Genomic DNA, 27,432 nt, shown 5'->3' on the forward strand with positions numbered 1-27,432 from the left:
TGTGCCTGTTTTCTTCCTCATCGGAGAGCTATGACTATTAGAAGATGTCCCAGCTGATTTTTGTGCCATTTTCTTAGGTGGATCTTGAATATCTGAGCCCTCCTGCTTTCTTTGAACAGGTGTTTTGGGAGCAGAAATAGAGGAGGATACACTATCCTCATCAGATGCTGAGTGGCCAGTCTTACCTCTCTGAAGCCACAACAGCAGGCGACCCTCTCTGTCTTTCAAAATCTTTGTAGAGAATTTTCTTCATATTTTGCAGCTCTTTGTTTTATGACTGGGATATAAGCAGTAAATGCATTCCTCATGTGGATCATCCACCTATAATCTTTTCTTCAAGCAAGGGGCACAGGATCCAAAAAGGCCTTTCTTTTGTGTCTCTGACATGGCAGCCAGTTTGAATCACCAGAGAAGAAAAGAAATGTCCCAAAACTGAAGTAGTAGATCTTCTGAGGGAAAATATTGAGCAGAGCTCAAAGGAGACTCCTCAGCACAACGTGCGGTGGAAAATCTGAGGAAAGGCAGCTCCTCACAGGAGGTTCTAAGGGGTGAGGCAATCTGATTGGTTCAAATTTCAGTTTGGGTCTACTTTACAAAATGACTGTGCTCGTTATTCTATTGAGGCCTAGACCATGTATTGTATATGTACATTTTCAGGCCTAGGTTGTATATTCCACGGGGATTCCCATCTCGACGACGGGGAAGTATTCAAGCATGTGAATCTATGAAGGTTCCAATACTGGAGTAAGAATGTCTTGCGATGTGACCATGCGAAAGGTTTGGCATTTGAGGTATTTGTTTAGGTCCCTGAGATCCAGAATGGGACGCCAGGATTCCTCATTTTTGCTCACCAGAAAGAAACAAGAGTAAAAACCTTTGCCTTTTTCTGAAGAAGGAATCCTCTCTATCGCTCCCTTCCTAAGCATGGTCACGACCTCCAGCCGGAGTTGTTTTAGATGCTATTGAAAGAAGGTATGAGGAGGACGAGAAGGGGCGTTGAATGAACTCTAAAGTATGGCCAAATCGAACAATGTTTAAAACACACTGATCTGATGATATCTGTACCCACTTCTGATAGAAGTGTGATATCCTTCCCCCTACCTTCTGGCTTTGTGGTAAGGTTGTAGCCGGAGCCTGGAACATGTCATTGATGTCTGACCGCCTCTTTACTCTGATGCAGTCTACCCCTAGGATGGGGTCTGGAATAGGACGCCAGAGGTGGTTGCCTTTGAGAGTATTGCGGTTGGAACTGCTGCGTAGCATAGAAGTGGTAACGAAAGCTCTGGTAACCCCCTTGATATGTCGAAACTCCTCGACCTCTGGAGGCACGAAAGGGCATCTTCTTAAATTGAAGGGTTGTTAAGGACCTTGCAGTGTCTGGATCTGTTTTGATGGCTTGTAGGGCCTCATCAACATGCTTGCCAAAAAGAGCCTCCCCATCAAAAGGGAGGTCCAATACCTTATTCTGAACCTCTGGATGAAAGGAAATCGCCCTAAGCCAGCCCTGACGCTGCAGCACTGCCCCACCAGCTAGCTGCTGAAAAGCTGTGTTTGCTATGTCCATGGCGCAGTCTATCACCTCAGCCGAGGTGCGCTCTATGGATCTTGTTTGCTGTTATATCACATTTTCTTTATAATAGTGCTGTAGATCATAGCAAGAAGTGTATGTACATATTATCATGCCAGTTTGCATTTCAGAGTGCTATGCTGCTATCTATAGGACGAAAATGTGTTATCCAATGCTTACTATTCTGATTCAGGCATGTGAATCTATGAAAGTTCCAATACTGGAGTAAGAAACAAGTTACTTACCTGTAACTGTAGTTCTCCAGTATTGGAAACTTTCAGAGATTCACATGCAACCCACCATTCCTCCCCTGAGGAGCTTAACTTAATATTCCCTCAGTCCTAGATCCATTATTGCACTTGTGCTTAGAAAATCTGAGGGAAATCAGCTCCTCACAGGAGGGTTCAAGAGGGTGGTCAGAGTTGATTGGTTGTCTCTTAAGTTTGGCCCTTTTTTATAAAAAGACTATAAGATGTTTCTAAATTAAGGGGCCTAGTGCCTCTGAGCTTTATATGCAATTGAGCATGGTTTTTGTATTACACCGGGGACTCCCATCACGACAACAGGGAATGATTCAAGCATGTGCAGCTATGAAAGTTCCAATACTGGAGTAATAAGAGATGGATTTAGGGTTTAGGGAATCAGTGTGTCTATCAAAAATGAGTGTATATCCCATTCACTCTAATTAAATGGTATTGATATAGGCACACTGTTACTAGAGTGAAAGGTACATTCCCCATTATTTAGCTGGATGGCCCTCTTCTCCCAAGCTCTAAGTCCGTTTTTTTATCTGTTAATTAATACCTTGGATAAAAAGACACGTGGATGCAGGGGGGAGATTAGGTCAGCTAGTTTATGATGGCACCAAGCACTTGTTACAATCCAAGTCTGGTAATTTATCGGTGCAGAAAAAACTTTCAAACTGTCATTAAGACATTTTTATTTTCTGGCTAGCCAAGTAGAGTGATAGCATAAAACACAAAATACATGCAAGTTATCCAAGTTGTTGTTATTGTAAAGCAGACCTTGCCAGGAAGGGCAATATACATCCATCTAACGAAAACAAAAGGGAAAAATAAATTACAGAGGTCTGCAAGTTTCCAGTCTCTTAGCATTTGGATATGGACAGGACCAATGTCGGAGATAGGACCTTAGGGTTTTCTCCAAACATTTAAAGAGGGCAACAAACATCCCTTAACCACTTTGCATTGTTAAAATAATTTCTGAACATGAGGTAGCCTTTTTCTGACCACCTGAGTTTTTATTATTATTTTTATTGTTTTATTTTTGTATAGTTGTTGTTTTGTTGTTGTTGTTTATTTTTCATTAATACAATACTGCCTGAAATATGACTATACTCATTACAAATAATGTGACTTAATTTTAAAAGATTAACATATGATAGATCTACTATTGGTTATAATGAACTTCCTTCTTTTTACTTAAAATCATATTTTTGTGTTCTAGCCAGGAGTTTCATATGATAAGAACTACACATTTTCAGTATTGGTACACCGAAGCACTTCAGTGCAACATGTAGTAAAATTAAATAATTTCTAAAAGGGATCCAAAACCAGTTCCTAATCAAAGATAAACTGTGTACAAATGAATAAGAGTACAATTAAAAAGAGACCAGTGCTCAGTTTTCTTAGTTTTACACAGAAATTGTTCAGCTATTCTCTTTCCTACTCCCCAACAGGATTCTACACTACCTCTGCTCTCTTCTTCCCACTGAGTTACGGTCCTTTGCAGGGGTACATGGAGAGGAGAGGGTGAGGCCTACTTCAGAAGAGGCCCAGTGTGACGTATGTTGCACCTGTGATCATCACATCCATACATATGTGCTTTCCAACTGCTGCAGGTCCTACCTATGTTATACCCTGGTCGTTACATAGCCGAACACAACCCTTTTTGGTAATGACAATGTAACTTTTTGCATGGTTCACCATGGGGGCCTTGTACCCCAGCCCAGGGGCTTTTGGTCCATTCCTGCAGAGAGAGCGATAGTCCCACTTCAACCATTCAGGTCAAATTCATTCTCCTTACACATTTCCACCACCGAAACTATCTCTCTGAGACAGCCACCTATCCTAACCATAAAAAAGAGTAGGACCTTCCCAGCCAAATACACCATGTAACTGCATCCTCCATCAAAGGCTCCCACACAGAAGCAAATTTTATTGGTCTCATTACTCACCATGCTGTGTCAATCCCTGGTGCTGACCCGTAGGCAATGAGTTGACAAGCCAGGAGTAGCTGCCAAAAATGCCCTACCAAGTATATTAAAGGGGCTCTTGGTTCCTGTGTGTGTGTGTATTGCTCTACCTAACAGTCTTTGCCCAGTTCTGTGTTAGTGCATGGTGTGTTAAGCTATGGCGAGTGAGGCCGAAGTGACAATATTTGTTGTGACTCAGCTGCCAAAAGTACCAAACTTTCTGAACCACAAAGGATAACTGGTTTCTGTGACGAAACCATTGCTCAACCTTGGTGGTTGTGTTGAAGCAGCTAGCCCTTCCTCAGAATAAATGCCTGTGTTATATGTATGACTATTGCCCACACAAGAACTAATTAAGAAATATAGGGGTAAATTTGCTTAGAAGTCATGCGGCACATCAACCACAGTTGGTATGGTGACCTGCCTGAAAGGGTCGGGCAGAACCCTAGCTACAAAGATATGGTGTGGTTCATCTCTCCCTCTGTCCTGGCATCCATTAGACCACCTTGCAGCACTGACACATATTATATCTTATGTCTTTTATCTATTATTTCTTATCATCATTTAATAATTGGTTTATTAACTTATATTATATATCAGCTTGATGTATCACCCAAAACTTTCCAGTAAGGAGCTAAGGTGCATAAGACTTTTCTTGGAATGTTTTGTGAAGATTTGTCAAACAGTGGCAATGTTATACTCCTATATATGTAAGCGTGCCATGGCAGTGAAAATAAATGTGGTCCAATAACACGTGGTATTAACGGCAACTGTACTAATAAACACACATTCATACATTTATCACTACATTGCAAAGGTCAAACATCTTATTACGACAGCACAATGACATTTACACTGTTTACGGCCTCATAGACTTCATTTTACACTACTTTTACACCTAGAAACAACTCTTCTAATAGTCATAGGCCTTGTCAATATAATTTTAACTTATTGCACAAATTCAACCGCATGCACTCTGGCTAAATACCTTGTTTTAAAACAAGTACATATGAAAAACTGCCCTGGCCTAACCATACATGCAGAAGCATACAATGTAATATACAATATATTACCCTTGTTGACAGAGGTGAGGGGCAACACAAACCACAAGAGGTGTGAGGCATGGACCCAACTCAACAAAGATAATAGATAGCATATCACAGTTTGTGCATCTTCACATATCCTATATATATATATATATATATATATAGTGGGGTTGGCCATTCCAGGAAGGAATGTATTGCACATCCACTGGTGATGGTCTTATTAAACTAGTCATATCACATCTGCTCATTTTTAATGAGCCGTGACAATGGAGCTCACGTCTGATTACTAGTAATGTACAAATATGGCAACACTATAGTTTAATGTAAAAGCAAATGTACATATGAGTGATTCCACCTTGTTAAACGGTGCATGCCCTGTGGGCACTCCTTCCTATGCACGCTCACCACTGAAGCACAATGGTTTTCTTATGTTTACTTAAGAATGAAGCTTTCTTATTCCTGCAAAATACATTTTGAGGAAAATCTACAATTCCAATTTTCAGACTTGAAAACTGTTACTACTAACATCTGTGATAATACAAGAATGTTAATGATGAGGAACTCATGTTGCTGACGTAGTACATATTTTTGAATACTTTTGAGGAATGTACAATGTTTTAATTTGTGCCTATTACATACATTCTCAAATGTTAGAGCAAGTTATTTAAAAGTAACAAAATGCTCACAAAAACAGAAGTTACAAATAAGGGATCTTGACAATAATTATATTGGACCAATCCAACAAACTTTTAGGTAAGGTTAATAAACCCTAATTTCTATTTCTAGCGCCTTATTAAAGGCAACCTGTGTCGGTGAACAGCATAATGGCATTCTTTGAAGTACGCCCACAAGCTAAGGAGACAATTAAGACAGAGTAGGAAAAGAGGAGTTACTTCATGAAATCTTGAAAATAGGACATTGTTCTTTAAAGTGGAAATGAATAAGCACATTTATTATTTATTCAATTATTTGCAGAGTCCCTGTATTGCTGCCTTATGATACAATAGTTCTACCACAAAGCATGTCTTTGGTCCCATTAACGTGTGAATCATGGTAACCCTATGAATATTACGACAGCAAAAACAAATATTGGCAAAACCACATATTACTGGTGCAAATTCAGGCATACTGAAATGCTTAAAGTGTAAGATAATTAGTTACTTACCAGTAACTGTAGTTCTCCAGTATTGGAATCTTTCACAGATTCACATGCTTGAATCCTTCCCCGTCGTCGAGATGGGAGCCCCCAGTACATTAAAACAGCAATATAGAAGCTACTGCAATGAAAAAAGGCCCAAAGGCTTTCACTTTAGTAGCCTATCTTTGTCTCTATGAGTAAAAAGGACCAAAGCAAGTCCCAGCCAATCAGGCTTACCCTCCCTCTAGAACCCTCCTGAGAGAAGCTCCATTCCCTCAGATTCTATGGCAGGACCGGAGGCGAGGATTATGCAGTTCTTTCTTCACTTTTTATTATACAGCAGGTTCAAAGTTAAACAAAAAACATAACTGAACCACAAGTCCCATGAGTCTGTTGCCATAATAACCGTAGAACACAGACTCCATTAACATATCAGTATAAATGTCCACAACATGTCATATCCCCCTCTTTCTTCACTGCTCAGAGTGACAGATAAGTGCCTTTCTGCTCTCTGCACGCCTTTCGTTTGAAGTGTGGTTTTGGCTTTCAGAGTGCTTCCCTCAATAGCGCTTGCTAGCAGCATTACTGTTTTAGCAACCTTGTTGCTAGGACGTGTTACCGTGGCATGGGAGGCTCGTTTTAAGAAGCTCGAGCGCTTCGATTGCAGTGGCGCTTCAGGCCCTCTATAGGGCGCGTATCCCGTTTTTGGCGCGTTTCGTTGCGCACGAGTCGCTTTGTGCTTGGTGCTTCGAAATGTTTGCGCGCTAGGGGTTTTAAGGGCTCAGACTCTTTTTTAACCCCTCCAACCCCCCATTATACACCGCATTTGCGGTCAGTGTGTACCCCGGAGCGGGAGGTCGCTCCTGATGTATTCCTTCGCGTGTTATGCGTGCCATATATATTTTATAAGGTTGTGGGCCTAGGTTGGCCTATTTGACAGTTTTGGGGGGAGGCTACCCTATTATTTTGGATGTAATCTGTCAATATCCTTGGGGTCCCAATATGCAGCTCATACAAGAGCATGACTCTTTCCCTATCATGTCCCCTGGTAAGGGCCCTTCACATCACGTCCTACCCCCTGGGGTGGACGTGTTGCTGTCGCAAGCTATCGCGCAGGCTCTCGCTCCCATCAAGGAGAGCGTGGCGCAGTTTGCAGAGCAAGTTTCCAAAGGGCCGGGCATGTTTGGGGTGACGGGGGTTGCACCTTGTGCTTCACCCAAGGCATCACGCGCGCCTCAGGACATCTTGGGGATTTTGAACCCCTTTCGGAGGTCCCCTGCAAGAGTGCGCGCGCGCAGCCTATACTACCCTGAGTAATCGGTGGGAAGCTCCACCATAACTTTGACCTCCTTGTGCGGTCACAACCGGGCTTCGCAGGGGACTGCGAGGGGGACTCTGGCCGTCCCTGGCGCCCGAGCGCCTCACTACCGGATACACAGGATCCAGGAGAATCAGATTCTGACATGTTTGAGCCTGAGGGGATTTACCACCCTCGCTCCTCGGAATGGCACCTGGATGGCAAGGTGGCTGACTACGTGGCGCACAAGATCCGACAGCCTTTGGATAAAGAGGTTCGGGCCAGCTTGAAGGCCCAATGTCCACGCCTTACCTTGCCTGACAAGGTAGCGGCCACCCCGGAGATCGATCCCAAGATGTGCACCTTTTTCGTTAAGTACATGAGGGATCCAAAGAAGGGGATAGATCGGTCCTGGCGGGCGTGCCAGGACAAGCTCCTAGACGTTGTAGGGCCTCTGACCCAAATTATTCAGTTGGCGGAGCGCGCCAAGCAGTCAAGTACACCACTTCAAACCAAGTTTGTGGCAGGACAGGCACAGAGGGCTATTTGTCTTCTAGGCAACGCCAATTGTGCCATTTCGGCTGAGAGGCGCCGCTCCTTGCTGATTAAAATTGACCCTAAGTTAGAGGACCTATCGTCCTCGGAGGCGGGGGCGGTGGCTCAAGGCCAATTATTTGGAGATCCGTTTGTAAAGGAGCTCGGAAGCTTCGTGGCCACGTTTTCGGCCCTAGATAAGGCTCAATCCTCAATTAAAAAGATTTTTCCGGGCAAGGTTTTTGGCAGGGCCGGACGAGGCAAGGGTAACTCTTCGGGCCGCCAGCCCCAATAAGGCCCTGCGCCCTACAGACAGTCAGGATGGCGAGACGGCCGCCAAGGAACCTTCTTCCCCAACAGGGGAAAAGGGAGAGGCAGAGCGAGTAGGATCGCCAGAGGAGCTTCCAACGCCCCAGGAGGCATTTCGGGTAAGGATTACCCCTTTTTCCCCTCTAGAACTGGGAGGAAGGTTGCGCCTGTTCAAACGGAACTGGGAACTTATAACCTCCGATGCGTGGGTACTGCAGACGGTATCGGGTTTCCACATAGAGTTTTGGGGAACTCCGGTTAAACAGGATCTTCGCAGGTCCTTAATCTTTTCAGCATCAGACACAGCTCTTATAGACACAGAGGTTCAAGAACTGCTGAGCAAAGGGGCCATTTGTACATCCTTTCTACACCCAAGAGGGTTTGTCAGCAACCTGTTTCTGGTGGAGAAAAAGGACAAAGGATTCATTCACCGATTGGGTTGTTTACCAGCACTTCAAGATGGAGGGTATACACATCGTTCCTGGTTTGATGTAAAGTGTATGAGATCGGTCACTTGACAGAGAGGAAGTGCTTTTTCTGAGATGGTTTAGGCAGATTGTTTTAGATGGTGTTTATGCCGTCAAAGTTTGGAGACTGTGATAACCTGTATGTGTAGTGTGATTTGTGATCTTATGGTATTTGGATGTGTGGAGTGCATTAGTGGAGATGTGTGTGGAGGAGTGCTCCAAACCACTGTGATTGGTGTGTGTTGTAATAAGGAGTAGATGTATCAACTGAGCTGTCATGGTCACGAAGGGTCAGGAAAGCATTCCTTAGGGCTTCAGTTTGATGTCAAGCAATATGTTTTGATAAATGGATAGAGGTGTACTGTTCTGATCTGTCGTAAGTGGGTAGTGTAGTGAAACATGATGCGAGTAATCACACCTCTTGTTTGGGACATGCATCTCAGTTAAGTTCTTCTTTGGAGACACAGCTTAAGTCTGTCATTATTGTGATGTCAGTGGGCCATACCTGCAAATTGTTTGAGACTGGGATTGAGTATTAAAGGGGCAAATCTGGTTACTTACAAGGTTATGGGCTTCGCCTGTGATAACAGTTCAGTTGGTGTAAGTGCAGGGGTTGGTTTGGTTTAAGTTTTGGTCAAGACCACATTGATTTAAGTTTTCATTTAGCTGTCTATTTTATTCTGTAAGTGATTTATGGGTAATGAGAAGGGTGAGCTAAAAGTACTGTCATCTGTAGAACCTGTGAGGTATTAGGCATGGTATCAATTTTAACGTTCCTAGCCATGATGAAAGATTATAGGACTTTCAGAGTATCAAATGGAGGTTGCAGCCCTGGATTGAATCATCATGACCATGTGATTATAAGACAGGCTGATATGCGGCTCACGTTTCTGTTTATGGTAAGCTGAGTTAGTTAGTTCTTTTTTTTAAAACATATTTGTGTTCTTTGAGACTAAGAAAGAAAAGCATAGTGCAATTGACCAAAGGTAGGACAGTTTTCACATAGCCATATTAAAGTAGGCATCACTGATTAGAGTTTCTAGACTTGCCTTCAGGGTGTCATTTTCACGCAGGTATTTTGTGGTCACACCCAGTAGTTCCACTTACCCCCAAAATAAAATGTTGATTACGGTGGATTGGAGTGGGGTGGATTAAACTGGAGTAGGGTGGATTAATGGGTACTGGATTGGACTGGAGTAGGCTGGATTAATGTGGATTGTATTGGAGTGGTGTGGATTGGATTGGAATGAGGTGGAACGCTTAGCAGTGGAGTTTTGGATTGGAGTGAGGTGCATAGGAGTGGGGTGGATGGGAGTGGGGTGTATTGGTATGGAGTGGGGTGGATTGGATTTGGGTGAGGTGGATTGGATTGGAGTGGGGAATATTGTTTGGACTGGAGTGAGGTAGATTGAGGCGGGGCAGGTTGTTTTGGATTGGAATGGGGCAGACTGGAGTGGGGCAGATTTGAGTGGGGCAGACTCTTTTGGATTGAAGTGGGGGAGATGCGAGTGGGGTGGATTAGAGTGGGGCACATTGTTTGTATTAGGGTGGGGCAGATTGCAGTGAGGTGGACTGGAGCAGGGCAGATTGCTTTGGATTAGAGTGGGACAGATTTTTTGGGATTGCAGTGTGGCAGATTGGAGTGGGGTAGATGGGAGTGGGGAATGTTGTTTTGGATTGGAGTGGGGCAGAATAATTTGGATTGTAGTGGGGCAGATTGTTATGTAGTGGTGCAGATTGTGTTTGATTAGAGTGGAGTGAATCAGAGTGGGGCAGATTAGATTGGGGTGGGAGGATTGGAGTGGGGTGGGTTGGAGTGGATTGGAATGGGTCAGTGGTTTTGATAGAAGTAGGGTGGATTGGACTGGGCGACTGGTTTGGATTGGAGTGGGGTAGATTGTTGTATAGCAAAGTGGACTGGTGTGTAGTAAAGAGGGGTGGATTGGAGTTGGACGGACTGGAGTGGGTGGATTGAGGTGTACTGCACGATTATGTGTTAAAGCATCATTTCAGAAATATAATAAAGAAACAAAGTCACTTTACAATATTGCAAACAAGTTAATTGTCATTCTTTGAGAAGAGCACCGGCGAGCAAAAACAAAAGAAAACAAGTGGAAAGTGAGAAAAGACAACTTGACAAAATTAAAGAAAGGTAGATTTAAAAAATAAAACTTTGCAGTTTTGTTTGTCCTGCTGGGCACGTTTTTGCCAGTCGCAAGTCTTCAGTTTGCAGAGCACTAGAAGTTAAAAACAACCAAATAGTACCTAGATCATGTCGGAAGCAGCAGATAGGCACTAATTAAGTTGAATCGATCAGTGCTTGATCCCTACTCCACACAGAGGAACGGAAATTATACCAAGCCTGCCCTGACAAATTATGAGGCTGTAAAGAAGAGTGCCGTGCAAACCATCAAATGGTGAGCGACAAACAAGCTCCAAGCCGTTTACTGTACCCAACAGGGTCTCGGAAGCGAGACGCATGCGCTAACACATGCACTCGCAGGCTCAACCTTAAACAATGTTTCATATTCTGCCCTTGATGACCTGGGGAGGTTTCACACTCCAGGATGAACATCTGCTGTGCAGGACGTCCAAACATGAGCTAGAAACCCTCTATGGGAAGGAGTTTCCAGTTCACCTTCTGTTGCACCGTGTGATAGCATCTCTACACCGGGAGACCATGTGAAGGGAGCCAATATCGTGTGTCACACACTGGCACTGTGTGTGTCTGCAGGTATGGACACATACGGACACATAAAGTCACACACATGAAAACCTGCCCACATGCACGAACACATAGATACCCCTAACGCACCAACACAGACAGCAGACAAACCCCCACACATACATGCACATCCGAGTATGAAAATTGATATACCAACATTGCATCCAGCCTTTTGTCATTTAGCATAATCTGTCGGACCTGGTCTTCTTGGTCCTTTCTAGGGAAAACTATGCTTAGGATGGACAGCTATGCATGAGGCTCTGACTCTTTAGTATGCAGCTTAAATATGCTCCTTTGTTTGTAAAACTACCCGCTCATATGCACCTCTATATTTTAGAGCTATTGCTCCCTATATGATATATGCGGAATCACTGACAGATTATAACTGTCCTGCATAAGCAATTTATATATATTCATATATGCATGTTGCCCATGTAAGACAAACAGTAGAAATAGGAAAGTGTACACATTTGTTATTTTTAGTGAAAATGAAGAAAGAAATGTGTTCTTGTATAGTTGGAAATGTTGATGGGTCTAAAAAACAGCCTTTGCATAGCGCAGGGATGCTGACAGGGCCTGAATTGCACCAAACTTTCAGATTATCGAAATGCAATAAATTTGGATACAATGAAGCAAAACTGAAAGTAGTTAGATAGCCTCAGGTCATGCTGAAAATCTGACATAGATCCAGACTTTCTGCACCAATATAGGACATCCACGGTCTACACAGAGGACCCATTGTAGTTGGCTTTTTCTTACCGGTTTGGGCTGAAACAGGAGCGTATTTCCATTTTTTTCAATTCGTGTAAAAATGTTTCAAATTTACAGTGGTTCCCCAGAGTAGGTTTGAACCTCAGTGGCAGTTGCAGGCTTGCAGATACACACATGAAAGCCTGTTGTAGATTTCAATACATCAAAAGATAGCGGGATTTCCGCATCGATTATTTCACATAGGGTACCTTGGTACGCTCGTTCTCAAATGCGCAATTACATTTTCTGTTTTTTTGTGCACGATGAAAATATTTGTCACCACTGGGAAATTCCTTACAATAAATACCGACCAGTTTTGGGAATCTTCCTTTCCAATTCCCTCCTTGGAAAGGGATTTATTCCTGCTCTTAATAAAAGTAACCACTAAATATTTTCAGCGGTGGAATGAATCTGAAATGTATTTGTGAATATCGAGACATGAGAATGTTTCAGCCTGTTCACAAACTCTGAGGACATTCCTACTCAGAAGCACCAATTTGGAGTATGGCCATGTGACATTATCTGATTGGCTGTGAGCCAGCAGGATAATATGAACGTTTTGCTGGATTAGTGAGAGAACATTGTGGACATGTTTCTTGGGCCCGGAGAAATGGAAGGTAGCCCATTGCGTGTCCTGAGCCTCCCTATAGTATCTACTGCTGAGAAGGTAACTTGCTTCTGCTCAATTGGTAGAGAAAGTTGGAAATCTACACCAACGGGTTTCTGAACTCTGAAGGGTGCAGCTCTCCATTTTTTTAAATTTCCAATTGTTGGCTGTCTTGTGTTTGGAAACCAGTGTCACTAACTGGTTTCTAGTCTTTTCTAAGTTCTAATGTACCAAAAAGCAAACGAATTTCCAGATTTATAATTTTATATAGGCCATTGATACGAGTTGTCGGCTAAACTCTGAACCCAGTGCAAATACCTGTCACAACCTAACAGGTTTCCCCCAGTTGATTCCAGCAGGTGCCATCTGCTGAATTTGTAAGGTAAAAGGCCCAAACAAAATGAAAAAAACATGCAGAACTTGGTGTGTTAAAAACTGATTGCACTTCGACCCAATTGATGTAAGGAGCTTTGCCCTCCATTCGAACCGTTTGCTGCATTTAAATGAGCCAGAAAATTGTTTGTGAATACTTAAACAACATAACTATTGTGGCCGTGCACTAACTTTAGGGCATTTCTTCTCTGTTGCACCTAAGTCTTCATCCACTACAGCCTCTGTGAGTAAATGTAACTACTTGAAACTCTTTGAGTAAGTGTTTGAATGTGTGTAAAACCACTTTTTGTGAATTCCAGAAGTGGATTTACACTCATAAAAAGGCTACCTTCGCCTTTGAGCTGAATAGCTTTGTGAGTCTCACCTTTTTAGGGGTCAGCGCAAAGCGCTCCGTCTGGTGTTGTAATCTCTCTTTGGGCTTCAAGCCACGCCCATGTCACGTCAGTTTCTTTCATTGGTTTGTGAGCTTGCCTTTTAAAATCTGCTTGCTTTCATTAGTGAAAGACATGCATAAGTCATGACATTTCCGGTGTTTAGCCCTTCTCAAGCGCAGCGACCAAGTACTGAAAACATACGAAGCTCCACGTTTTCTATCTGGTTTCTGGACTACTTTTTCTCTTTTTTCGCAGCGCGATCTCGTTGGGCAGATGTCGAGCGCTTTGCATGACATCGACCCTGTTTCATAGTTAATTTCACTTTTGCCGGTTACGTAGATAATTGCACTTTTCCTGGTTACATGGATAATTGCACTTTTGCCGACAGGTTTCACTACGAGTGAACTTTTTTTCCCTTTGTGTGTCTGCCTAGCACTGATGGCGGCCACCAGCTCGCTTATGTGAAGCTTTTACTTTTCAGTTTATATGGCAGGCAAAGTCCAGTTAGTTATGTGAAACTGTTTTATTTTCATTTTCAATTTATGTGGCAAGAAAAGTCCGTTTAGGAGTTTACAATGCTAATTGCTCTAACTCGAGCAAACGCGAGACCCGTTGCATTGCAAAAGCTTGTTACGTTAGGCGTGGCACAAGACAAGCATCAGACATTCATCAGCTTCTGAAGATCACAAAATTTATGAGATTTCTTGAAAAGTGAGACATATAACATATATTTTGTGAAGTTTCCTTGGCCGGCATCTCATGTGAAAATTAAACACGAAGCCATAGCTCACATGCTAATGTCATGTGACCTAGTGAGTGCAGACTAGCTGAATGAGATCTTTCTTACCTGATGTCAATGTTCCGCAGACATTTTCTCCTCGAACCAGTGGCCTGAGAGAGAAAAATGACACAAAATTTTACAACCATGAAATCTCATGAAGTTCACACAATGCAAATTTCCCACAACATAAAATATACAAATTTCACATACTTTTTTGCACATAATGAAAATTTCTCAGTGGCCTATAAACGTGCTCTAGCAAGATGAGACAATTCAGTATTTCAGAACATTCATGATGGTATTACAAATATTTCAATAAAGTACTTTCACAATTGAGGCTTTCATGTTAAGATTTGCATTTCAAAGTAATTTTTTAACCTGGAAATGTTCACTCTTTATGAAGGTTGTGCCATTATCAAGTACACCTACATTTTGGCTCCAGATACTTTTTCTAGAAAAACAAATGTTCGCTGCCTAATGAAACACATTTCACTTCAACTGAACCCTGTCACTATAACTATGCAGAAAATGTATCTGTATGTTTTATCTTTGCAAGGCCTTTTTTGGGCACATTGGTAAATGTGTGCTGAATTTTCTCTACCGTAGCAAACTGCCTTTTTCACCAGTGTAAAGCCATTTAGCCCACCTCAAAAACTGGTTTTACACTCATAAAAGAATTTATTCACACACAGATTTTCTAAAGAGGAAATCTAAAAGCAGGCCAGGGAGTGAGCAAAAAAGGGCAGGAATAAACCTCAAGTTTGTAAACACCAAGACACCTATTCCATTGTGAGCTTTCACAAACTACTCACTCTGCGTGCAAACCGTAAAAAATGTTAAATCCAGATGCACTACATCATTTTGCACTTGCAGCCACAGCAATTTGCAAAATCACAGGGTATGTGACCACAAAATGGCGTTGTGTCATCTATAAAACGTTTTCTAAAAAAAAAAGTTTGCCCATAAATACAATCACAATGATTATTGATTATAATGCCTTTTTCTAAGGTATGTTACTAAACAAAACAGCAATCGGTTCAATACATAATGAAAGAATGTGGAATCTACATCGGTTCAACTAGGACACACTTACTCTGCTTAAGTCATCAGATGATCCTTAAGTATTGTCAGTGGTGAACCAAATTACATTCCAAGATTGATTTCCAGATGAAGGACGAAACAGGGTAGAAGACAAGAAAAATAAGTGGGAGGAGGACTAAGTATAGCCAAAGAAGCAGGAAAAAAGAGAATCTGAAGTAATGAAAAAAGAGAATCTGAAGTAATGAAAAAAGAGAACCTGAAGTGATGAAAAAAAGAGTTGTTTCTTTGGGGGTTTAATTTGAGGGAATTGAATGACACTCAGTTTTCAGTGGCACAGAGACGAGTAGTGGGCAGAGTATGAAAAGAAACAGTGTAAGAGGAACACGAGAAACAGATCTGAGTTGGCAGTATAGAAATATGAATTAAAACCAAAGGAAAACATAAAGGAATAAAGGAATAATACACAAAGAAAAAACATCAATGGACCAAGAACCGAGTTTGGAGGAACACCGCAGAGAACAAGGTAGAGAGAAGATACAAACCCATTTCCAGGAAATATAAAAGAACAATCAGAAAGATGAGAAAATAAAACCATTTAATAACAGGACAAGAAGTCCCAAGTTTGAAAAGAGAATGAATAAGAATAGGGTGAACCACCACGCTGAAAGCAGCAGGAAAAACGAGAATCAGGACAGATGATGGTTTATCTGTCCAGCTGAAGTAAGCAGACTGTTAAAGACAGGAAGTAAAGTAGACTCACCAACCACGAAAGAGAAGAGTTTTAGCCTGCGAGAAAGAAAACGTTGAAAAAAATGTTTCTGAATCTTAGAAAGGAAAGGAAGCAAGGGCACAGGCTAAACATAAGAGCGATCATTAGGCCCGAGTGCACACTTTTTAAATAGAGATAGAACAATAGCAATTGTGAATGATGAAACCCGTCAGTATGCCAATTGCACCTTCTAGCTTGCAAATAGGTATTAGTGTCTCATGCAATGTTTGTTGTCTAGACCATTTCCATGGCTTGAATGGCATAGGAACACCACATTATTCTTTAGGTGTATTGGAAGTATTGGTGGATTTGCACTGGCTTGTGTGTTTTTGCATGTAAACATGTATGCATGCATAGGTGTGCAGTCAAACATATAATTCACCCATGTTTTTCATGCATCCTGGAAACTCTTGCCTGTTGGAGGTTTCCAGGCACAACCTTAAAATACCCGTGGAGCCAAAAAGTCAGAAATATGCTGTCATGTGTGGTTGGAAACCTGCAGGTGCAGATTTAAGTCTTGTTTTTCAAACAAGAACCTGTTTTCTGTAATGTTTATTCCAAGAAGACCAACTTTAATGCTTAAATAAGAGGGTATCCCTGAGATTAGTTGACACCGAAGGCAACATTTTTGCAAGGATCTGGTAAACTGAAATAGTTTACAAGCTTTGCAAAGTATCAATTTTTCAATAAACCTTTCAGAAGTTAAAAACAAACAATTTTCAAGTTTTAGTACCCCTACTTTTATTGAGGTGTAGCACCAATCACACACGTGAATCATGGATATGTACGAAGTGGGGAGTTGGTCTGGAAAGTATAATTATAAGCTTTGCTATTGGTTGCTGTTGCAAAATGAAAGTGCCACGTGGAATATGTGGAGATGCTATTCTATTTTTATGTTGTGCTGGTGAAAAAGTGCTTAACAGCAGTGCTTAACTCAAAGAACAGCACAGTGTAGTTCCTTTCTTTCCCAAATGTATCGCACAGGATAGGAGAACAGATGCTATCTTGGCAGTCACTGATACCGAAAATGCAATTGGGCACGTGCAGCAATCAATCAATCAGGAATTTGTAAAGCACACTACTCACCCGTGAGGGTCTCAAGTCAATGTGTCTGTTGTGTCAATCACCCAGCACTGCTTGAAGGAGGTAGCAAGAGCAGTCCCATATATTAGATAACAATTGCTGTCGCCCATTCTCACAGATAAAGCTTTACATGTGCTCTTCTGGGGCTTGAAGAGATGTGCCTGGCATTCTGTGTGTGGTGCATTTGCAGTTGATTCTCTGAAACATTGTCATCTAGTGGTTGACCATCTACCCAGGGAAAGCATGTTGCAGTCCTGGGCTAAACTCCCCACTTACAACCCGGGCTCTAATGCCGGATCCATTAGTTGCAGATTTTATGATTCTGGGCAAATCACATAGGGCCTTATTGAGGGTTTGGAGGAAAATGAAAATGAAACATTTTTGGAGAAGTAAAACTATCTGTCTGAAATTCATCCTGAGTACTTACTCTATGGAGGGGGAAATTCAGCCAGTGGATTGTCCTCCCCTTTTATGACCTGATTCACAAAGAATTTGCTCTTACCTGCTCACAGAGTACTCGTGAATTACAGGGGTAGGTAATGAATAAATTGCTGACATGAAATATTGAGTACTTTGCACTAACTAAAAAATTGGCACCCAATCACAATTGTCACTTTATAAATCTTATGGTCCCTTTGACTACCAATTTATGCTAGACATATGCCCTTTCACTACCTCCTTTTCTCAAACATAAGCTAACCTCTAGACCACTGGGCTCCTCTGTCAGCCGTATCTTAGGATTGTTAGGTAAGCACTTGCCAGTATGTCACTAGTTGTTCCAAACAATATAGTTATTACCTATATAGTCATAGCCGTTCTCTTCCAGTGATGTAGCCAATCTAATGGATTTAATTTTTAGGTCGAAGCCTACCAGACAGCTCTTTCTAACAACATCTTGGGGACATTTGGAAAGCTTCCCGGGGAATGCATTCCACCTGTTGCTTACCATTGGCTTTGTGGTTTTAACTCACATTTGCTTCCTTTCAATTTGCTGGTTCTATTTGTTTTAGGCTGTCCAGCTTGAGGTTGTCCTTCCGTTGCCCAAATCCTATTTATTGTATTCTTACACCCGTTTTGAATTTTTGTAAAGAAGCAGTTAAATCTTAAGGGGGGTTAGGAGCACACTGTCTCACATCCCAGCACAGGTTGCCCAATGCATTATGGTAAATGCAGTACAAAATGAGTACTTACTTAAAAATAACTGTAGTGTTTTTTTCTTTTTTTACCAATGTTGATGCAGATAGTACTTAATACAGCTTGTTAGCTCAAAGCCTTTAAATCTTGTTTTTATCTTTCAACATTTGTGGTGCATTCAAAGACAGATGTCACATTTCAGGCTCTGTGTTCCAAGGAGCTTGGTGTTTGCTTTTCTTTCTCTGACTTCAGAGTGAGAGGATATATGTAATAATAATTCTTGCTACTGGGGAAGTGCTTGAGGAAGGCTCTACAATGTTATGTTTCTTTTTAGCACACAAGAAAATGTAAATGTCTGTAAATGAACTGTGCAGATATTTCAGAATATATCAGAATTAGAAAGGCAGAAATAAAGCACATTTTTTTGATAATTCTTTAGTGTGGTGTAAAAAAACATTTTTTTACGTCAAAGCAATTCAGTACACTAGGTCATGACATTTCCACATATTATTGTTTGTGCACTGTATATTTTTATCAGTAAAGCTGTCAATCTGTACAAATGTAGCATGTTGTCTGTAGCTGCAGTACGCTACCACACCATGCATACTTCACTTTGTCCCACTCCACTGTACTCTGCACCACTTCATATCACTAAAGTCTACTCCATACCATTCTGTGCCATTCTACACTGTGCCACTGCACTCTACACTTCACCACTCCACTCTACATGTCTCTACTCTATATCACTCTGTTCTATGCAAATGCACTCTACCCCACACTACTGTGCTATGCACCACTGCACTCTACACCACTCCACTATGTGCCACTCCACTCTGTGCCACTCTACTCAGCACTGTATGTCAATACACTCTACTCTGTACCACTCCATTCTATGCCAGTGCGCTACATGCGAATCCATTCTACAGCACTCCACCCTACTCTGCACTCTATGCTACTCTACTCTGCGCCTCTGCACTCTATGCCAATGCACTCTACACCATTTTACTCAAAACCTATGCACTCTAAGCCATTCTACTCTGCACGAATGCAGTCTGTGCCACAATAATCTACTCTGCAACACTCTGCGCCACTGACTCTATGTTACTGCATTCTACGCCACTGTACTCTACATCAGTGCCATTTACACCACTATTCTACTCTGCATCACTGTATACTCTATGCCACTGCTCTTGATGCTACTCTAATCTGCACCACTCAATGCCACTGTACACTCAGCAACAATGCACTCTCTGCCACTTAAATTTATGTCACTCTACGTCACTGCACCATATGCTGCTGCGCTACACTCTTCTCTGCACCACTCTACATTATGGCACTCTATGCCAATCCACTCTATGCCTTGACACTCTACCTTGCATCACTCCACTTTACTCTGTAGCACTCTTTACCACTCCATTCTATGCCAGCGCACTCTTCACCACTTTACTCATCACCAATACACTCGATGCTACTCTAATCTGCACCACTCAATGCCACTGTACACTCAGCAACAATGCACTCTCTGCTGCTTAAATTTATGTCACTCTACGTCACTCACCATATGCTGCTGCGCTACACTCTTCTCTGCACCACTCTACATTATGGCACTCTATGCCAATCCACTCTATGCCTTGACACTCTACCTTGCATCACTCCACTTTACTCTGTAGCACTCTTTACCACTCCATTCTATGCCAGCGCACTCTTCACCACTTTACTCATCACCAATACACTCTATGCAACTCTACTCTGCAACACTGCACTCTCTGCCACTGTATCCTACAGCACTCTCCTCTGCACCACTGCACTCTTTTCCACTGCACTTTACTCTGCACCACCCTCCTCTATGCCACTCAACTACACTTTATGCCAATGCACTGTACAACACTACCCTCTACACTACTCTGCATCACTCCACTCTATGCCACTGCACTCTACGCGATCCACTCTAAGCCACTCTAGTCTGTTCTATGACACCGCACTCTATGCCATTGCACTCTACTCTGAAACAATCAAATGTATGCCACTGCACTCTACTCAACTCTGCACCACTCCACTCCATGCCACTGCACTTTACGCCACTACACTCAACAGCAATGTACTCTACACTACTTTACTCAAAACCAATACTCTCTATGACACTGCACTCTACACCAATCTACTCTGCACCACTGCACTGTACTCCACTATATTCTACTCTGCAACTCTCCATTCTAGGCAGCTGCACATTATTCCACTTTACTGTACACTAATACACTCTACTTCACTTTACTCTGTACCACTCTACGCCACTTTACTCTGCCACTGAAATTCTACATCACTCTAATCTGCACCACTGCACTCTATGCCACTGTACTCTGCACCCCTCTATTCTATGCCACTCTACTGCAATCTATGCCAATGCACTCTATTCCACTAAACTCCTTTGCCACTCTAGTCTACAGTGCACCACTGACCTTTATGTCAATACACTCTATTCTGCACCACTCTACTGTATACCTGTGCACTCTAACCCATTCTACTACGCACCACTGCCCCCTTCCTCACTGCCCTCTACACCGCTCCATCCTAGGCCTCTCCACTGTACTCTGCACCACTCCACTCTATGCCACTCTGCTCTGCAACACTGCACTCTGTGCCACTGCACTCTAGGCCAATGCACTTTATGCCACAACTCTATGCCACTGCACACTACCCTGCACCACTCCACTCTATATCACTTAAGTCTACTCAGAAACAATAAATCCACACCAATGCACTCTACACCTCTTTACACTACTCTGTACCACTTTGTTCTACACTACTATTCTATGCCACTGCACTGTACCATGCACCACTCCACTCTACGCCACTTCACTCTACTCTGAAGCAATCCACTTTATGCCACTGCACTCTGTGTCACTCCACTCCATTCTATGCCACTTCACTCTACGCTACTCCACTCTACACAACTGCATTCACAGCTGTGTCACCATGGTTTATTCTACTCCACTCTAAACCACTGGACTCCAAGCCAATGCACTCAACACCACTTTACCCAAAACCAATGCAATCTTCGCCACTACGCTGTACACCAACTACTCTGCACCACTGCACTGTATGCTACTGTTCTCTCCTCTGGAACACTCTCTTCCCACACACATTACACCACTGCATGCTAATCCAATCTATACCATAGTGCTCATTGTCACTGCACTCTATACCACTCAATTCTACTCTGCACCGTTGTACTCAAGGCCACTGCTCTCTGCACTACCCGTCTCTGAAACACTATACTCTATGCCACTACACTCTACTATATGTCACTTCACTCAGTGCCACTGTACTCTGCACCACTGTACTCTATGCCACTCTACACCATTGTGCTCTATGTCACTGCACTTTACACCACTCTATTCTACTCTACCACACTACTCTGTCCACAACTCTATTCTGCACCACCCTATTCTGTACTACCCTACTCTGCACCACTCTACTCTATACTACTCAACTCTACACCACTCTATTGCACTCTAACCCAATGCACTCTATGCAACTACACTCTACACCACTACACTCAGCATAACTCCATGGCACTGTAATCTGTTCTGCACCACTGCACTCCTCTTCACTCTACACTTGTCTATGGCACTGCGCTCTATACCTCTGCACTCTGCCCTGCACCATTCCACTCTACACCATTTCACTCTACTCTGAAACAATCAACTCTATGCCATTGTAATCTACTCTGCATCACTCTACTCTACACTGCTGTACTCTAGGCCACTCTACTCTGTGCCAATGCACTCTACACCACTTTCCTCAAAACCAATGCACTCTACACCACTGCACTCTAGGCAAAGCTACTCTTCACCACTATACTGTACACCACTCTATGACACTTTACTGTATGATGCTGTACTCAACTAAGCTCTACTCCACTCTATGACACTTTACTCCACGTCACTCCACTCTACAACATTCTACTCCACTCTCTTCCACTCTACAACACTACTCCACTCTATGGCATACTAATGCAAGTCCCTCTATGCCACTCTATGCTACTTTATTCCACTCTATTCCATGACACACTACTCTACTGTACACTACGCCATGCCACTCTACTCTAGGACACTATATGTAGATCCACTTTACACTGACACTCGACTCTAAAACACCCTACTCCATTCTATGCTATTCCACTCTATGAAACTCTACTCTATTGAATGACACACTACTCCACTCTACGCCCCTCCACTCCACTCTATGACACTCTATGTCACTTCACGCTACTCTAAAACACTCGGCACTAAAATACTCTACTCCATTCTATGCTGCTTCTCTTTGTCCCTCTCGACTCTGCTCTACACTACTCAAAGACACCATCTGTCACTCCACTATGCAATACTCAACTCCTTGGTGGCACTCCATGACACTCCACTTCACTCAACACCATTCAACTCTACGCCAATTGACACCATTCCATAACACTCCACTCTACTCCATTTTAGGACACTCCACTCAAAGCCACTCTCCTTTATCCTAATAACTTTTAGTCATGCTGAACGGCAGCCACGCTGGTGTACAACATGGCTACAACATATTGGCAAAGCCATTAGCTCATGCATAGGCAAGACCTATTGGCTTTGCCAATACTTTTCAAAATAATGGTCTTGTCACACCTCCACAAGAACGCTCAGGTGGACTGAATAGGATAACTTTATAGTAGGTAACTGTGCCTTCCTGCATCATGGCTGAGTGAACTGACCATAGCCAGAGTCACATATATATATTCTTGAACATGAGTAGGATAGTATACTACTTTTCAACATATCAGCTACTAATATGTAATTTATGTTTCTTATGAACAGCTTGGTTATTCCAGTTTGTTAGATTTGCAGATCATTTTATTATTTGTGTTGATAAAAATCAATCCTGATGAAAGATCAATACTGCTAGAAGGTGCTGAATCATGTCAACGAGTATGACATGCGTGGTCTGACAAACAGACTCACCTGGTTTTAATCCTCTGGCCAGGAAGGCATGAATAAATGTTCCCTCCAAAAGGTGTCCCTTTTAAACAATTTTAACCTGTCTTCCTGTTTTATGCACCATCCTTTCACCATTTAATACACTATAGGTAGATCACAATGTAATTTCTTTCTGGATTTCCTAGTGCTAAATGCAGGACCCTATAATAAAGCATCACACATTAAGTACGTGAGGGTCTATCCTCCAATGATCCCAACCCATAGGGCAGTGGTGCTCACACGATATGTGATGTGGCCTCTTGTATATAATAGTCATATTCAGGCAAGGAGTTCAGTTGATCTTTTTGGGGGAACCCCTCTCACTATCTCCTTTGTAATGTAATTGTATTTATATAGCACTGACTACCTCTAACAAGCCATTAAGGCGCTTTGCAGCTAGTGGTACACTAATGCGGAACCGAAGGATAGTGATTAAATCAGCGATTGTTAGTCTTGGTTATTGAGATTAGTTTTGTGCTCTCAAGGAAACCATTGTCTGCATTGATTCAAGTTTGTTTCTGGTTGTGGGTCAACCAGTGGATTCCCTAATACACTCACTCTGAAGGAAGAGAATTCTCACAGAGTCAAGGAGGAGGGGTGGATTGCTGATGTGGGTTCCAGGTTACTGGTATCTTGTGAAACGAGGAAAGGGTGATTGGGGAAGTAAGGCAGCATGATTTGTTTTTTTTTTTACAACATTTTCATTTCATGTGTGAATGGATAGAGAGCCTGGTTCGTTGTGGGAGGTGCCGAAGGGCTCTGTTGACTCTGAATTATAATGTCCCATGTAACTGCTGCTCTCGCCTTACACTGATCCATCACCATCTTTTCTCGAAAATACAGTTTTTTGTCACTTACATTCTCTAGGGTCCCATGGCCTGTTTAACAAACATTGTCCAGCATTCCTGATGAAATCACTCAGAAACACATGCAATTTTAAAAAAGCACACAAAAAAAACCAAAAGACCACGGTAGCATTTTCCGTGCTTTACAACTTCCATAAACTTAAATACAGAATCTGGTGGTTCGATGAAAGTTCATCTCGAGGGCATCTGTTTCTGTTTTTAACTGGTTTATGTATTTGTGTGTAAATATCAAACCAACCACATCAAATGCATATTGTTTATTACCAAACCAGCGCGTACATTCAGCTAACAGCCGGCTGATGCATGCTATTTTGCCTTTCTTCTTCTGTTATTTTTAACTTTAAATTCTTTGCAGTTTGGCTTTAGGCCTGGTCTAGACGTGGCTCTCCAGGGGATTAGACTGCATTTCATTTCGATGTCAGCCAATCCTTTATATAAGAAAACCACTAAATGAACGTCGAGATTATCTGATGGAGGTTTGTTAATGAGAAGAAGCTTAGAGGCGAGAAACTGAAGAATGGTCTGTGACTTATTTAAAAAAGGGAATTGGTATGTAACGAGTATGAAAGACTTTGGGATATTCATTGTTGTCCACGAGGCCTGTAGTAAAAAATAAATAAAGCAATACAAACTAAAAAGATAAATAAGTAAATAAGTGCAGAAGCCTAAAGTTTTCCTCAGATATACCAAATGTCAAGGCTGCCTAATTTTAATTTAATCTCATGCCTTTTCCACACCCAACGCCTCTTGTGTCTTTATCTCACTCTTGCAAGTTCTTTTTATCCCTCCCTTCTCCCTCTATCTCTATTTCCCTCTCTCTCTCATTTGTCATCATCTCTTCCTCATTTCCTCCTTTTCTGCCTTTCTCTTTCTTTTTTTGGGTCAAAGTCTGATGATGAAAAATAAGAAACCGACCCCAAAAATTTAAATCAACGGAACAAATTGAGCAATGGGAAGGCCATATGGTAACACCAAATTGCTGCAAGCTTTACCCTCAAAGGCGTGCCTTTTCACAAAAATCACAGATTTTGTGACCACTCCAACCCCCCCTAACATTACAGGAAAGGACTTTCTGACTGAACATCGGCACCATGTCAATAAGCTATGGTCGAATAAAAGAATAAATGAACACCTATTGAAATGACAAAAAAAAGATGGGGGTTGAGTCACTTCTAGATGATCACTAATCACTAGCCCGGACGGAAGGTTTAAAATTCCGTTCACTGATTTTGGCTACTCCACATTACTCTTGTAATGTGCAGCTCCGGGCAAATTCTGCCATTTTCCATGTGTTTGGAATTTGTCCTCCTGCAAGGCTCCACTGATGAGCGAGATTTGGCATCCCCTAGCGTGATTTCCGTTTAGGAGGACTTGTGGCAAGATTTTCTAGCATGGATGGTCGTGATCGGCCGAGGTCAGAGGGCTGCGTCTTGAGTAGCTTTTCTAATCATGCAGCAGCAAAATCAAATTGAGAGGCTGCTGTTTCGTTGATTATTCCTCGTGGAATGCTCTACTGCTGCTAAGTCACAGAGTGAGCTGTGCGATGTGCCTATTTCCACTGATTGGCAGAACTCCGCAGAATCTCCTGGAGTTTTTATGTAACTCCACAGAATTCCATGGATTGAAATTCCGCGAGGTCCACCCACCCCTGCTAATGATATTGCGTACAACACACTAGATGCGAAGCAAAAACATGCAGCAAAAAGGGTGCGGTATTTACAACCCTAGATGCTCAAAAATGGTTCTGTGGTCAAATAATACCATAAAAATTGCATAACAACGGCTTGGATCCATTACCGACCTTCAATTGGAAGAAAATTTATATTTATGTGGGAATATCAGTTTGGATCAAACATTGGAAATGATGGCTTCTGGCAATGAAAATAATACCTTAAGGTTTATATGCAAATACTGCACTGATTGGTCAGGAAAGATAGATGATAGATGTGACTAACATGCGGGGGACTGCTGTGGAAATTTTGACTTCTGCAGGGTAAAGGAATAGGCAAATTCGAGCCAGGCCAGCAGAATGAATATGAATTAGAGAATCAACCTTGAGTTAAATTTATTTTATGCTAACTTCTTTCGCCTTTCTTTGTCGGTTGCTGAATTTAGCAGTGAAGCATCATTTAGCAGGAGTCAGAGGTAGCAACTATTACCCTTATATTGAAACTACCAGCCACTGTTCACTGTTTTGCAACTCCGGTGATTTCAACATTCAGCCTGGTCAAGAGATATTATAGGCCTACAAGGATGTAGATGGGGTGCTTCAAACAGATGACTCCAGAGATTCGCCGGGGTTATTTCGCACCAGCAGGTGGCCTCTCCACCTCTGCCGGAAAGGGCTTTCCAGGTACAGTACTGGGTGGTAATGCAGTTTGTCAACTTGCATCGCTTTGGACAGGACTAACGAATGGTTGGGTGTGCCTTGGGGAGGTCCTGCCCTGCTTTCAATGTATGTGCAAAGAGAAGAATTGCACCTCCGATGGACGCAGTGAACTTACCGCTTTCTCACTGTGCATGGCCATATTCAAAGAGGGTCCAGTGAGGTAAAGAAATGGTGTTCAATGCCAGGATCAGAGCAGCACTGAAATCCAGAGCTCCTATCTACACCGTTCCGTAATGAACGCTACAGGTGCATAAGCAGCAGTTCTCACCTACTGCTAAAATACATTAATGTAAAGGACTTTTCTTATTTGAAAACAGTGCTGTTAGGTTTAGATGGCTTTAGTTGCTGGTTGATCGTTCCTGTTATTAGTTATGAACAACTTTGTTTTAAATGAAGATGGCTTAAAAGAACATCAGCTGAACTCCAAGGTCTTGTGATATTACTTCATATCATGTTAACAGGGTTCAGCGGTCAAGTAATGTAAGGTCGTGATATATCAAAAGGGCCCAAAGCCAGTACGCTGCTACTATTTTTGACGTCAATACATCTCAATGGCCTGGTGATGTCACTTCCTGTAACATTAGTACGGCTTTAAGGGTAGAAGAAGTTGGTTTTGCTATTCCACTTCCTCTGATAGCCACAAGGCTCAGAAGTCAGGAGATGTTCTTTTCTGGCTTGCAGAAGGTGTGATTTAGCATGAAATGTCTTATCCTATTGTTACAGTGAAATAATCAAACTGCCTACATTATATCTCGCCTCTTAATAGTGGATGTTATTATGGCCTTAGATAATGGTACCCATCTGTCTTTCTAAGACAAATGGATAGCTGAGGCAATCTGACTCGTATTTGAACCCAAAGATTACAGTGAACAGGGGAGAATCCTTGAAAGGAGCAGGTTAAGAGCCTTTGGGTTAGAGTTAAAAAAGCTCTGAATTGA

The sequence above is a fragment of the Pleurodeles waltl genome, chromosome 12, assembly GCF_031143425.1.
Source record: "Pleurodeles waltl isolate 20211129_DDA chromosome 12, aPleWal1.hap1.20221129, whole genome shotgun sequence".
Taxonomy (NCBI): Eukaryota; Metazoa; Chordata; class Amphibia; order Caudata; family Salamandridae; genus Pleurodeles; species Pleurodeles waltl.